Source organism: Dromiciops gliroides, chromosome 2 (assembly GCF_019393635.1).
Source record: "Dromiciops gliroides isolate mDroGli1 chromosome 2, mDroGli1.pri, whole genome shotgun sequence".
Taxonomy (NCBI): domain Eukaryota; kingdom Metazoa; phylum Chordata; class Mammalia; order Microbiotheria; family Microbiotheriidae; genus Dromiciops; species Dromiciops gliroides.
Window position 1 is genome coordinate 10,832,276 of NC_057862.1, and position 13,555 is coordinate 10,845,830.

The following is a 13,555-nucleotide window of genomic DNA, read 5'->3' on the forward strand; positions in this document are numbered from 1 at the left end:
TCGTGGAAAACCTGATCTAAGTTTGGTGTCCCCTTGAGGACACCACAGCGCTCCCCTGATGAGGGCTACTTAATGTTTGCTGAATTGAAATTATAAAAAGAAATACTTTATCAGGCAAGTGTGGAGAAATGGTTTCTTTCTAGGACAGACTAGCAAGTACCATTCTTAGAAAGGAAAAAACAGACTAAGTGTACTCTCAAGGTCTCTGGAATTCTAAAATTCTACAAATTACTATCACTTCTAAAAACAAACATTTTCCTTTTTTAAAATAAACTTTTATTGATATCTTTTGTTTTTACATTGCCTAAATTTGTCCTAGCATTTCCCACAGAGAGCCATACCATATAATTTAAAAAAAAAAAAAAGTGGGGCAGCTAGGTGGCGCAGTGGATAAAGCACCGGCCCTGGATTCAGGAGTTCCTGAGTTCAAATCCGGCCTCAGACACTTGACACTTACTAGCTGTGTGACCTTGGGCAAGTCACTTAACCCCCACTGCCCCGCAAAAAAAAAAAAAAAAAAGCAGTAAAAAGATTAGTAAAACCTATGGGGGCGTCTAGATAGCACAGTGGATAAAGCACCGGCCCTGAATTCAGGAGTACCTGAGTTCAAATCCAGCCTCAGACACTTGACACTTACTAGCTGTGTAACCCTGGGCAAGTCACTTAACCCCCATTGCCCCACAAAAAAAAAAACCCAAAAAAACAAAAACCCTATCAATACATTGAAAAAAAACCTAAAATATATGCCATGTTTCACATCCATGGAATGTTCCTCCATTCCCATCCCCAACCCCCAGTTCTCCAAAGGAGCAGGAGGAGGTATCTTCTCAACCCTTCCTTCCCAACCCCCATGCTTTGTCTTTGCAGTCCTGAAATACTCACTCTCCACTGTTTTCCATTTACCCTAAGTTGTTTTCTTGGCTCTGCTTACTTCTTGGGCCTTGATTCATTTTAGTTTTTCCATGTCTCTTTGTATTTATATTAATTGGTTTCTTACAGTTTAGTAACATTCCCCAACTGATGGCCATATACTGTTTCTCATTCTTTGCCACCAGAATAAGGGCTGAGAGATATATATGGGGTGGGGGGTGGGGAGAGTATGAGGACCTTCTTATCAATCATCTCCATGGGGTAAATGCCTAGTAGCAGAAACTTTGAGTCAAAGGGTATGGATACTCTCTCTACTCCCTTGTTTCCAAAATGGTCACACTAACTCACAGCTGTACCAACATTACACTTAATGGGCCAACCTTTGCACAACCCCTCCAACAGTGACTGATTCTCATCTTTTCTTTTCCAGCTTTGCTAGGCTTCTATGTATTAAGCAAAACCTTGAGGTTGTTTTGTGTTGACTTAGATCTCTTATCATTAGGCATCTGTAGCACTCTTTGATGTGGTTGTTGACAATTTACAAGTTTTCTTTTTACAAATCACTTATTCATATCCTTTGAGCACTTATATATTGGGAAAAAGAAAGACAATTTTTAACTAAAGCCGTGAAAAATCTGCTTCTCAGCAAGGTTTTTTATATAACATAGATATGAAGTCCCAGGAGTTGGATTCAAATTTCACTCCTCTGTCACACTCTCTACTACCTATGGGACCTAGGTCAACTCCTCCCCATTGATTTTATTTTTGGGGGGGGGAGTGAGGCAATTGGGGTTAAGTGACTTGCCTAGGGTCACACAGCTAGTAAGTGTCAAGTGTCTGAGGCCGGATTTGAACTCAGGTCCTCTTGAATCCAGGGCTGGTGCTTTATCCACTGCACCACCTAGCTGCCCCCTCCCCACTGATTTTAAACTTCACAAACCTGAATCTAATTTTTAGACCATATTCAAGTAACTTTTTCTTCTTATTTGTTATGATGGAAAAATTTGAGATTCAATAATACAGAAACCCATTTATGTTTTACATTAAAATATTTGGTCTCTTCTATACTTAAAGCTTGTACTAGTTTCACTAGAGAGAACGGGGATCTTTCTTCCTTTGGCTGGAGGTTGCGGTAGCGACAGCTGCAGGGCCAAGGGGAGCTAGGCTCTTTCCTTCTGAATTCCACGTATTCTTTTTACTAACCCTAATATACTTTAATAAATACTTGATGCCCAAAGATTGGTGCTATATTATGCTTCTAATGCAAGGCGACCACACATTAGATTTTTTAGACATCACAGATTGTAAACTTCACAGGTTTATCACTTTTTGCTCAATACACATATTTTTGAAAGACTAAGTCCAAATCATTTGTTTAAAATAAAATTTTATTCTCTATTTTAGTTGTCCTATAATTTTGAAGGTGCTTCATTTTTACATCTGATTAATGTTCCACTGGCAATGGCTTCTGTCATTTTAAGCTTTCAGTTCTCCTTGCTACTCCTTTTCTTCCTAGCCAATAAAATAGTTTAAAATTCTATACAATATTTAAATGTAATATGAAGTACTTATATTCAAATAACTCATCTAATTCAATTTTTGTAAAAAGTTTTTAAAGCAACAACATTGAAAACATCACTAAAATAAGGAATTGTATAGTCAAGGGGAACATGATGAATTCTCTGAATCTGTGTAATAAATATTTTATACACTGACATTTAATTCCTTTACCATGCCTTATTCTTCAACTACTGGTGATAAATGGAGATAAAAATTTAAAAATACAAAAAGCTATCACAGGTGAGTTTTTGTAGTAAACAACAAACTGAACATGTTATAAACAAGAAAGAATACATATATATTATAGAATTACTATGCTATATTATACTTCATATATTTTGTATGGAACCCCTATCTAATACAGGTGTTGAAGATAACAATATCTACCCCAAAGCCTGCGTTTTATTAGGCTTTAACTATGAAATATATGTACATACGTTTCAGGGGACATTTCTTGAGGTAGAGTATACCCAAATTCATTTAAAAAGGAAATCTGTTTTAAGCAGCATTTTTTTGTGGTAACAAAGAACCAGAAACAAGGTAGATGACCATTAGTTAAGAAATGGCTAAAAAATTGTGTTAAGTGAATATAATATGGAATACCACCATAAAAACTGATGACTATGTTTTAAAAAGAAAGAAAATGAAGAATAGAGGAAGAATGAAAAAGCCTTTTAAACTGATAGAAAGTGAACCAAGGGGGGCAGCTAGATGGCACAGTGGATAGAGCACCGCCCTGGAGTCAGGAGTACCTGAATTCAAATCAGGCCTCAGACACTTAACACTTAACACTTACTAGCTGTGTGACCCTAGGCAAGTCACTTAACCCCAATTGCCTCACTTAAAAAAAAAAAAAGTGAACCAAGCACCATCATCAGAAAAATATACAAAATGAAAATAACAATGTCCAGTAAATGGAAAAAACAACAAAAATCGAAAACTGGATGTTGTATAATTATAATAACCAAGTTTGGCCCTCAAAGAAGAGACAGGAGAATTCACTCCCCTCCCTTCTTTTTGTCAAGTGATTTGTCTGATTTTTGTCTTTGATTTGTCAAGTCAAATCAACAAGCAAGTATCTTAGCCCCTAAGTGTCCTGTGCTGTGTTAAGTGCTGGCGGATACAAAGAAAGGCAAAAATTAGTCTCTGTTCTTAAGGAGTTCACAATCTAAGAGGGCAGAGACAAAATGCAAACAAATAACAAACAAGCTATATACATAATAAACTGGAGATCCTAACAGAGAGAAGGCACTAAAATCAAGGAGAATCCAGAAAGGCTTCTTGTAAAAAATGGGATTTTAGGTGGAACTGGAAGGAAGCCAGCAGGCAAAGATGAGGAAGGAGATAATTCCAGGGATGAAGGACAACCAGAGAAAATGAAATCAGGAGATGGATGGAGCATGATATATAAGAAAGAGTAAAAAGGCCAATGTCACTGGTTGTATTTGTTCAGTCATTTTCAGTGGTGTCTGCCTCTTCATGACCCCATTTTCTTGGCAAAGATACCAGAGTACTTTGCCATTTCCTTCTCCTGTTCATTTTATAAATGAGGAAACTCAGGCAAACAGGGGTACATGACTTACTAGCTTATAGCTAGTAAATGTCTGAGGCTAGATTTGAACTCAGGAAGAGGAATCTTCCTGACTCTGGGCCTGCTACTCTATCTGGATTACAGATTATTTGTGGCAACAGGGGGTAAGGTATAAGAAGTGGAAATGGGGAGAAGGGGTCAGTTTATGATGAGTTTTAAATGAGGTGACAAAGAGCCATTGGAGTTCAGATGTGGTCAGACCTATAATTTAGGAAGATCAATTTGACAGCTGAGTGGAGCATGGGCTGAAATGCTAAGAGACTAACTGGGAGGCTCGCTGCTGCTGGACTAATTACTATCACAACAGTATAGGTACAAGGCCATGAAGGCCTGCACCCAGGCTGTGGCAGCATCAGAGGAGAGAAGGAAACATGTACAAGAAATGTTACAATATAGGAAAGAAGGGACTTGGCAACAGAATGGAGGTGACAGGGAACGAGGAGTAAAGGATGACACCTAAGTTGTAAACCTGGGTTACCTCAAAAACAGTGCTGCCCTCTAACAGTAATGGGAAATTTAGGAAGGAGAGAGGAGTTGGGTAGAAAGATGAGAGGTTTTAGATGTATTAAAATTAAGATGTCAGGGCACCCAGTTCAAGATGTCCAACAGGCAATAGGAGATAAGAGACTGGAGGTTAGGAGAGAGGTTATCCCTGAATAAGTAGATCTGAGAATCATCAGTACAGAGATAATTGAATCCATTAGAGCTGATGAGGTCACCAAGCCAAATATCATAAAGAAAAGAGGAGAACCCAGGACAAACCCATGCAGTACCCAGAGGTAAGGGACTATGGAGGTGGAGCACAGCCACACCCTTAGACTTCATCAATGTTGTTAGTTGTGCTTAAATGCTATTTTTTCTCCTCTTTTTAAATTCCTTGTTATATGGGATTTAGCTCTCTGGATGGGAGGAAGGGATACATTAGGAAATGAAGATGACATAAAAACAAAAGTTATCATTAAAAATTTTTTAATAACAATCTGTTAGGTGTGAAGGAAAAAAGCTTTTTAGCAATAAACACATTTTTCTAATAAATATCATTTAGTAATTTCTAGGAATTGATGGAATAAATATTCTATCATGAACCATTTTTTTTTCAGTGTTTTTTCTTTCTACCTCTTTGCCTTTCTTCTAACACCTTGAATAGGAGCTGAAGTCTTAATGCAAAAATTTATCCAGTAAAATAAAGGAAACATACCTTGTACTTCTCTTGGCAGAGAAATGGCGACTGAGACATGTTAAGTATTACATTCAAAGCCATAGCCACTTTATAGGTTGCTTTGCTTATCTTTCTTTGTTACAAGGAAAGGTTCATTAGCTGGGGATAGGAGGAAGGATATGCTATCCCCAGAAATGACAAATAAAAACCAAAGGCATCAATAATACTTTAAGAAAAAGAGAGAAAAGATTTTACAATCATGGGAGGTAACCCATCACCCAGAGATTCCACTTCTAGGCCTATATCCCAAGAAAGTTAGTGACAAAAAAGTCCCATATACATTAAAACATTTATAGTAAAATAAATGTGGTAGCAAAGAAGGAAATAGAGTAAATGTCCAGACAGTGAAAATAGCTACAAAATGCCATACATGAATGGAATGGAATAGTGACAACGATTATGAATATAAAGAAGGATGTTAAGACTTATATGAATTGGTACAAAGTCAAGTACACAGAACCAGGAAAATAATATAGACATAAAAATGTATGGAGACATACAAATGAAGGTAAAACTAAAACAAGTAGGACTGTAGAAATGGCAACACTCACTACGTGTATAAAAATAGTAACAAAAAACCTACAGGTTTACAGAAAAAGAACAAGAAAGATGAACAAATTATTTTTGGTTTTGAAGTTTAAAACTTCATTTGGGATCTTAGTCACTTGGCATATCTCACTGTTAAGTGTTTCCTGAGATTTTGTTAAGTTTATATTATAAAGTACTGTTTTTTTCAAGTTAGGAGAAGCTGTTAGCTGTCAGGTCTTTGGGAAGGTTCATTTTTAAAACACTAGGATGGAAACAATGTATGATAGTTCATTTTATTTTTATTTATGTGAATTATTACTGCATAATATTTTTCTAAATCAACAATGGCTACAAAGCTGAAATTACATTTTCACAAGAACAAATTTAAATTTTGTTCACATGACCTATGGTATGAAAAACATAGGAAACCATTTTTTTTTTAAGTTTAATTTACCTACTTGGGATAGTTAGGTGGATAGGAGTTAGTAGATAGAGAGCTGGTCTTGGAGTCAGGAAGACCTGAGTTCAAATCCTGCCTCAGACAAAATCACTAGTTATATGACTCTGAGCAAGTCACTTAACCTCTCGCCTCAGTTTCCTCAATTCTTTTGTGGGTGTATGAACTCCTTCCAACTATACAGATCACAATCCCTGTATGATGTAGAAGCTAGTTGGTCTTTTTGAGCTGCTGTAAAAGGAAAATTCATCACCTAGCTAACAGACAACTTTATGAGATGCATCTGCAAACTTAGCTAGACTAGTCTTGGAAATTCAGGTCCAAATAGGAAATCTTTCCAACATGGAAGGATCTTATGGTCCACTGGCAAAGCCTTGGAGAGCCATGGGATCACATTCACTGTGAAGAGGTAATGGAGTAGGATATGAAATAATAGCGTAAGACAAGTTTTAAAATATCAAAAAAAGTATTTCAATGGATGAGGAAGAGAAGAGATAGTTACAGTATATGTGAAACAGCTAAATTAAGCTGATTTACCTGCAGAGAAAAACAATCTACCAAATTTCTACTATGTACCACTCTCATCTAACAAAAACTTATGTAGCAATTCTCTAACAGATAACTGTTAATAGACAATACTGAGTACCCTGAGTGAATGGAAGAGGGAAGGGGAAAAAAATGTACCAGTCATATTTCATCATGGCCTGGTTCCCTTCAAAATCACAGGACTCAGAGATCCAAAGATGCTTAGAAATGATGTAATAAAGCTAACTCCCCATTTTACACATGAACATATTGAGGTCCAGAGAGGGGATGGGATTCATTCAATATCAATACAGGTAGCAAGTAACCAAGCCCAAAGTTGTAACCAGGTCACCTTCCTCCAATTTCGATGCTCTTTCCACTACACCACACTGTCTTATTGATTATGAGAATTTGAGTGTAGTCTGTGGCTGCAGAACTAATGTTCCTTTCTATGAAACTCAATGGCCCATATACAAGGACTAAATTCTGGTTTACTCTCATTAGACTCTCATTAAGCACTATGCTCTAACAAACTGAGCTAACCACTCTAGAATCACAGGTCCATATCTCAATCGAGACCATAGGAAATGAAATGAGACAAGTATTGCTTGTTTTATTTTGTATGGCAGCATCTTTCTCAGCACTCAAAAACTGAGTACCTAGTACTTTGCAACACGGTATGCTTAGATACTGTGGGTATAAAGAGAGTAACTCAATCTAGATGAGAGAGCGAGAGATCAAGAGAGATGAGAGAGATGAGATGAGAGATGAGAGCGAGAGATCGAGAGAGATGAGAGCGAGAGATCGAGAGAGATGAGAGGAGAGATGAGAGGAGAGAGCGAGAGAGATGAGAGGAGAGAGCGAGAGAGATGAGAGGAGAGAGCGAGAGAGATGAGAGGAGAGAGCGAGAGAGATGAGAGGAGAGAGCGAGAGAGATGAGAGGAGAGAGCGAGAGAGATGAGAGGAGAGAGCGAGAGAGATGAGAGGAGAGAGCGAGAGAGATGAGAGGAGAGAGCGAGAGAGATGAGAGGAGAGAGCGAGAGAGATGAGAGGAGAGAGCGAGAGAGATGAGAGGGAGAGAGCGAGAGAGATGAGAGGGAGAGAGCGAGAGAGATGAGAGGGAGAGAGCGAGAGAGATGAGAGGGAGAGAGCGAGAGAGATGAGAGAGATGAGAGAGCGAGAGATGAGAGAGCGAGAGAGATGAGAGAGCGAGAGAGATGAGAGAGCGAGAGAGATGAGAGTGAGAGAGCGAGAGAGATGAGAGTGAGAGAGCGAGAGAGATGAGAGTGAGAGAGCGAGAGAGATGAGATGAGAGAGCGAGAGAGATGAGATGAGAGAGCGAGAGAGATGAGATGAGAGAGCGAGAGAGATGAGATGAGAGAGCGAGAGAGATGAGATGAGAGAGCGAGAGAGATGAGATGAGAGAGCGAGAGAGATGAGATGAGAGAGCGAGAGAGATGAGATGAGAGAGCGAGAGAGATGAGATGAGAGAGCGAGAGAGATGAGATGAGAGAGCGAGAGAGATGAGAGATGAGAGAGCGAGAGAGATGAGAGATGAGAGAGCGAGAGAGATGAGAGAGCAAGAGAGATGAGAGAGATGAGAGAGCAAGAGAGATGAGAGAGCGAGAGAGATGAGAGAGCAAGAGAGATGAGAGAGCAAGAGAGATGAGAGAGCAAGAGAGATGAGAGAGCAAGAGAGATGAGAGATGAGAGCGAGAGTTCGAGAAAGAACACGAACAATTTTACTTGGAGCCACATTTTGAGTGCCCAGTGAGTGTTACTGGAGCTCAGGGGGAAGAATGGTCATCAAGGATGGGCTTCCCCAAAAAGATGGGCCTATTGGATGGGTCCTAGAAGAAAATACCAGGATTCAGACAAGTGGAGAGGAAGGGGGAGGACATTCCAGGCTGGGGGACTTGCTTGAACAAAGGCACCGGAGGACTGCACACGTTATTTTGGGGGAACGATAAACCAGTTTACCTCCAAAAGAGTGTCTGGTAGAAAAGTAGTGGGAGACCAGCTGCAGAGGTAGATGCCTGGGAAGGCTTTAAATATCAGGCTAAGCTGTATGTAGTCAGCAAGGAGCCACTGAAAATAGGGAGGTGAGAGGTGGTGTTTGGGGTTAGAGAAAGGGGGGGGGAGGCTTAACGTGCACAAAATGGCATTTTGTCCAAAACACAAAGCAGAGCAAGAATGTTCCAAAAATACTACACCACTAAAAATAAAGGCATGAGAGATTATGCTAAGAAGCTCCAGAAGAGAAAACTGGAAATATCCCAGATCAACATATATGAGATGGGTCCTTCACTATCACAGACTGGCTGCCCAACCAAAAGAAACCTATGTACAAATTTTGAAGAAACAAGATGAAAAAAGGGGGATCGACTTGTATAGTTCCTACTACTTAATCCTCATTTAGAATAAATGCATCAGATGTACAAGTGGACTTGTGTGCGACATTCTTAACCAGGTCCGCCTTAAATCGGAGGTACGTGAATGTAAGACCCCTAAGCACAACTGCACAACCCGACCCTATATTAAATCCTCACACTTCGAAGTAGTAACTACAAAGTTCGTTGAACCCCATGTGCAATTCATCTCCACCCCTTCACCCCAGTTACAAGGGTAAATAAATGTGTGTAAATACTCTGAGAAGCTACTGGAGAAAAACAGAAGAAAGATCGTTTTTCTAAGTATGTCCACACTGGAAAACCTATCAAAAGACCGAAATGCTGTCGTTCCTGGTCGGAATCACGGGCCCCCAAACGTCATCCCCCTTGTTGTTGTTGTTATTATTATTATTATTATTATTATTATTATTATTATTATTATTATTAGACGCCCAGCTCACCCCCGCCCCCACTAGCTGCTTCCCGTCTCGTCCGAGACGCCGCAAAGGCTTTAATTCCGGGTCCGGAGCAGACCCGCGGCAGAGGCGGCGCCGGGGGGCGAGGACCCCCGCGCATCCCCCTTCCCGGACCCTGACGATCCCGGCCGGCTCCCGGACCAGCTCCGCCCCCGCCTGAGCTCGGTCCCGGGGAGAAAAAATAAACACGCCGAGTGCCCGGAATGGGGGGGGGGGAAGTGGGGTGCAGACACGCCCAGCAGGAAAGCGCAGAGCTGGGGTACAGACCCCCCGCATTCTCGGAGGGGGGCACGGGCAGGGGAGCCCTGCTCCTTTCCTCGCCCCCGGCCCCTCACACGCCCCCAACACGCGCCGACGCCCCCCTCCCCGCGGGCCCCGGGTACCTGGGGACGGAGGCGGCGGCGGCGGCGGCGGCTCGTCCCGCGGAGCTGCGGGCCTGCTCGGTCCCGGCCTCCCTCCTCCGTGCCTCGCCCGCCCTGGGCCTGGGCCCGCGCCCGCTGCGGCCGCCTCCGCCTCCGCCTCAGTCAGGACATGGTCTCGTCAGGCCCGAGCGCGGCCCGGAGGAGGAGGAGGAGGTGGCGGGGACGGGGACAGCGGGGGCGGCCGAGCCCGAGGCGGGGGTGGCGGCGAGGGGGCCCGGAGCGGGTTGTCTTCTTGGGGAGCCAGCAGTGGCAGCAGCGGAGGCCGAGGCTGAGGCACACAGCGAGCGGCGACAACGTCAAGGCCCAACCTGTACGCTGTGCCGCCTCGTCATTGGCCCCGCCGCAGGACGCACGCAGCCAATGGGCGGACGCTTCTTTCGGCGCGGGGGGGCGGGGCCGGCGACCTGGGAGGTGACGTCATCCCGCCCGCCGCAGGCTCCGCCCCTGAGCGGCTAATTGTAAGGCGGTTGGTTACTGGGCTCTCCGCTCCTCGACCCCGCCCCCACAGTCCCCTCCCCCTTCTTCACCCCCAGCTGCTCCGCCCCCTCCTCGCCTCCTACCTTTTTCCCCAGCTGCTCCTCTCCCTCCCCCCCCCACCAGTTCTCCGCCCCTTTTCCGCTCCTCCCCTGCCCCTCCTTCTCCTTATCCCAGCAGCGCCTTCCCTTCTCCAAGCCCTCCACTTGCTCCTCTCATTTCCCCTCCCTCACTCCAGCTGCTCCTCCCTTCCCCCCCTCACTCCAGCTGCTCCGCCCCTTCCCTCCCTCCCTCAGCCCAACTGCTCCTCCCCTCTCCTCCCTCCCTCACCCCAACGGCTCCTCCCCTCTCCTCCCTCCCTCACTCCAACGGCTCCTCCCTTCCCCCCCCCTCCCCCGCTGCTCCGCCCCTCTCCCACCTCCTTCCCCTTTCCTCCCTCCCTCATCCCAGATGCTCTGCCCAGTCCCCTCCTCACCACCTCGAACAGCTTCCCTCCCTTAGCCATCACAGGTATTCCTCCCCACTCCTCCCCCTCCCCGTCTCCGTCTCCCCCACAACTCCCCTTGCCCCTTCCCCTCCTTCCCTCTGACATTCCTCCCCCTTACCCCCCCTCCACCCCTTCCACTTCCCTTGCAGCTGGATGTCACAGGGCATATGATGCATGACTGGGGAGTATGAAGACCTGAGTTCAAATGTGCACTAAAACACTTGTTAGCTGTGTAGCCCTTGAGCAGGTCACTTAATCTCTGTCTGCCTCAGTTTCCTCATCTAGACAAAGGAGATAATAATCTGGACAAAGGAGTAATAATAAAACCAGAGTTGTTGTGAGGATCAAATGAATATTTGTAAAAAGCATTTGAGGGGCAGCTAGGTGGTACAGTGGATAGAGAGCTGGCCCTGGATTCAGGAGAACCAGAGTTCAAATCCCGCCTGAGACACTTGACACTTACTAGCTGTGTGACCCTGGGCAGGTCACTTAACCCCAATTGCCTGACCAAAAACAAAATAATAATAATAATAATAATTGTTTTAAAAGCATCTAAAAGCACACGACGGGCACTTAAATGCTTACTCCTTTCCCTTCCCCCTTGTATCCCTGGCACCTAGTACAGGGTCTTGCATTCAGCAGGCACTTAATAGATTTGTTATTGTTAGGGTTATACCCGGTCTCATGAGGTGTCAAGCAAGGACTTGAGCTTAGAGGCCTGAAACTTGAAGACCAAGAAAGTATCATAGGGGCAGCTAGGTGGCACAGTGGATAAAGCACTGGCCCTGGATTCAGGAGGACCCGAGTTCAGATCAGACTTCAGACACTTAACACTTACTAGCTGTGTGACCCTGGGCAAGTCACTTAACCCCAATTGCCTCACTAAAAAAAAAAAAGAAAGAAAGTATTATAGTAGTATATTTCATGGCCCCCCCAACATTGGAGGTGACCTCAGAAGTCCTCTAACCCACCTCCAAAGTAAGGTTCCTTCCCTCCTTGCATTTGAAGTTGGAGATTCTAGGCACCAAATCCCAGTATCAGCAATGGCTCACAAGCCCTTTCCCCACTAGAATATTCCTTACCATATGGATGGACCAGGAAAGAACTCCAAGAGATCATCCAGCCCCCTTAACTCAGGGAAGCTCCAAGCTCAGCAAAGTAGACCTTGGTTGGCCCAAACCAGACAGAATACCATTAGCCAAAGCTGCAGGTTCTCGGCTGCCCACCCCACTTCTCCACAGCTAGAACAGAGAATCCAGAATGGGCTGGGTGGGGCAAACAGCACTTTCCCAGGGCTCCCTTCAAAAACCCTCAACTTGGAAGAAGGGGAGGGAAACCCCAGATCCCCAGAAGATCATTCTAGACCTCCACATGCTAAATGGATATGGAAGAGAGGGGGGATGTGCTGGGAATTTCAGGATAATCCATAAGATTTGTTAAATCATATGGTCCAAGTCTAGATAGAGCCCACAGAGGTTTGAATTCGAGTTATCGCCCCCAAATACCACAGAATAGCCAACTTCTAAGGAAGAGGACGATGGCTCTTTCATGCTATGACATCAAATCCATGTGTTTCACTTGTTATCTTTGCAAAATAGCAGAGGATGTTCTGATTTGGCCAAATCCCATGAATATGATGAAGGCAGAAAAAACTTCCATGAACCACAGTCATCCTTTTGTGAGACATCTGAGAGGAGGGAGATGCTTAAACAAAATCGTGGACCTCAAGAACATCTCAATCACAACTGAGCCATTAGGGGGAAAGAATGGATGAATGAACCAAAGTAGTTATTCCATCTTTCCTCAGAGCTAAGCATCCCCCTGAGGCTAGAAAGACATGAGACAAACCTTTTCCTGAGGAGCATACAACCTAATACAGGGAGAGAGCACAGAAGAACAGTGGTCCCTACTTTCTCACCTTTACAAATAGTTCCCAAGATTCACCTCTACACATGTACATTAGGAGTCCCTGATGAAGATAAGCAAAAAGAACAGTCTTTACAGTCACGTGATTGATTGAAAGGTGCAGAGGATCCAAGTTCCCAAGATGATTATTGCTTATTAACTTTGGGGGGGGGGCAATGGGGGTTAAGTGACTTGCCCAGGGTCACACAGCTAGTAAGTGTCAAGTGTCCAAGGCTGGCTTTGAACTCAGGTCCTTCTGAATCCAGGACCAGTGCTTTATCCACTGCACCACCTAGCTGCCCCCTGCTTATTAACTTTTAAAAAAGCATTTGATTCAGTAGAGCAGAATGCCCTAAGTCACTCCTCCAACATCGTGTCTCCTATACATGTCAAAATCATACCAGTTATGCTGATAAATGGAATCAAGAGATTTTATGACTGTATAGTATGGATAATTATCATCAAGTGAGGCAGAAAAGAACGATGGATGCTCACCTCAAGTGTTTGACATTGTAATGGAGGATTATCCAGTGTTGTTTCGCTAGATGTTCCTGTATATAGATAACATGACAGTAATTTCAACAAGCCCTGTCTGTCTACCTAGCCACACCAGGGGGAAATAGCCTGACGAGAAAGCCTATCATTTGTCTA

General features: G+C 43.8%; 1 protein-coding gene across 1 annotated transcript in view; it reads right to left on the reverse strand.

Annotated features, from left to right (window-relative positions):
- ZRANB1 (zinc finger RANBP2-type containing 1) overlaps positions 1-10,348 on the reverse strand; it is a 71,356-nt gene extending 61,008 nt beyond the window's left edge. Inside the window, exon 1 of the mRNA XM_043984682.1 lies at positions 10,000-10,348. The gene's annotated coding sequence lies outside the window, so the exon portion shown is untranslated. The remainder of the gene's footprint in view (positions 1-9,999) is intronic.
- Positions 10,349-13,555: the final 3,207 nt, after the last annotated feature.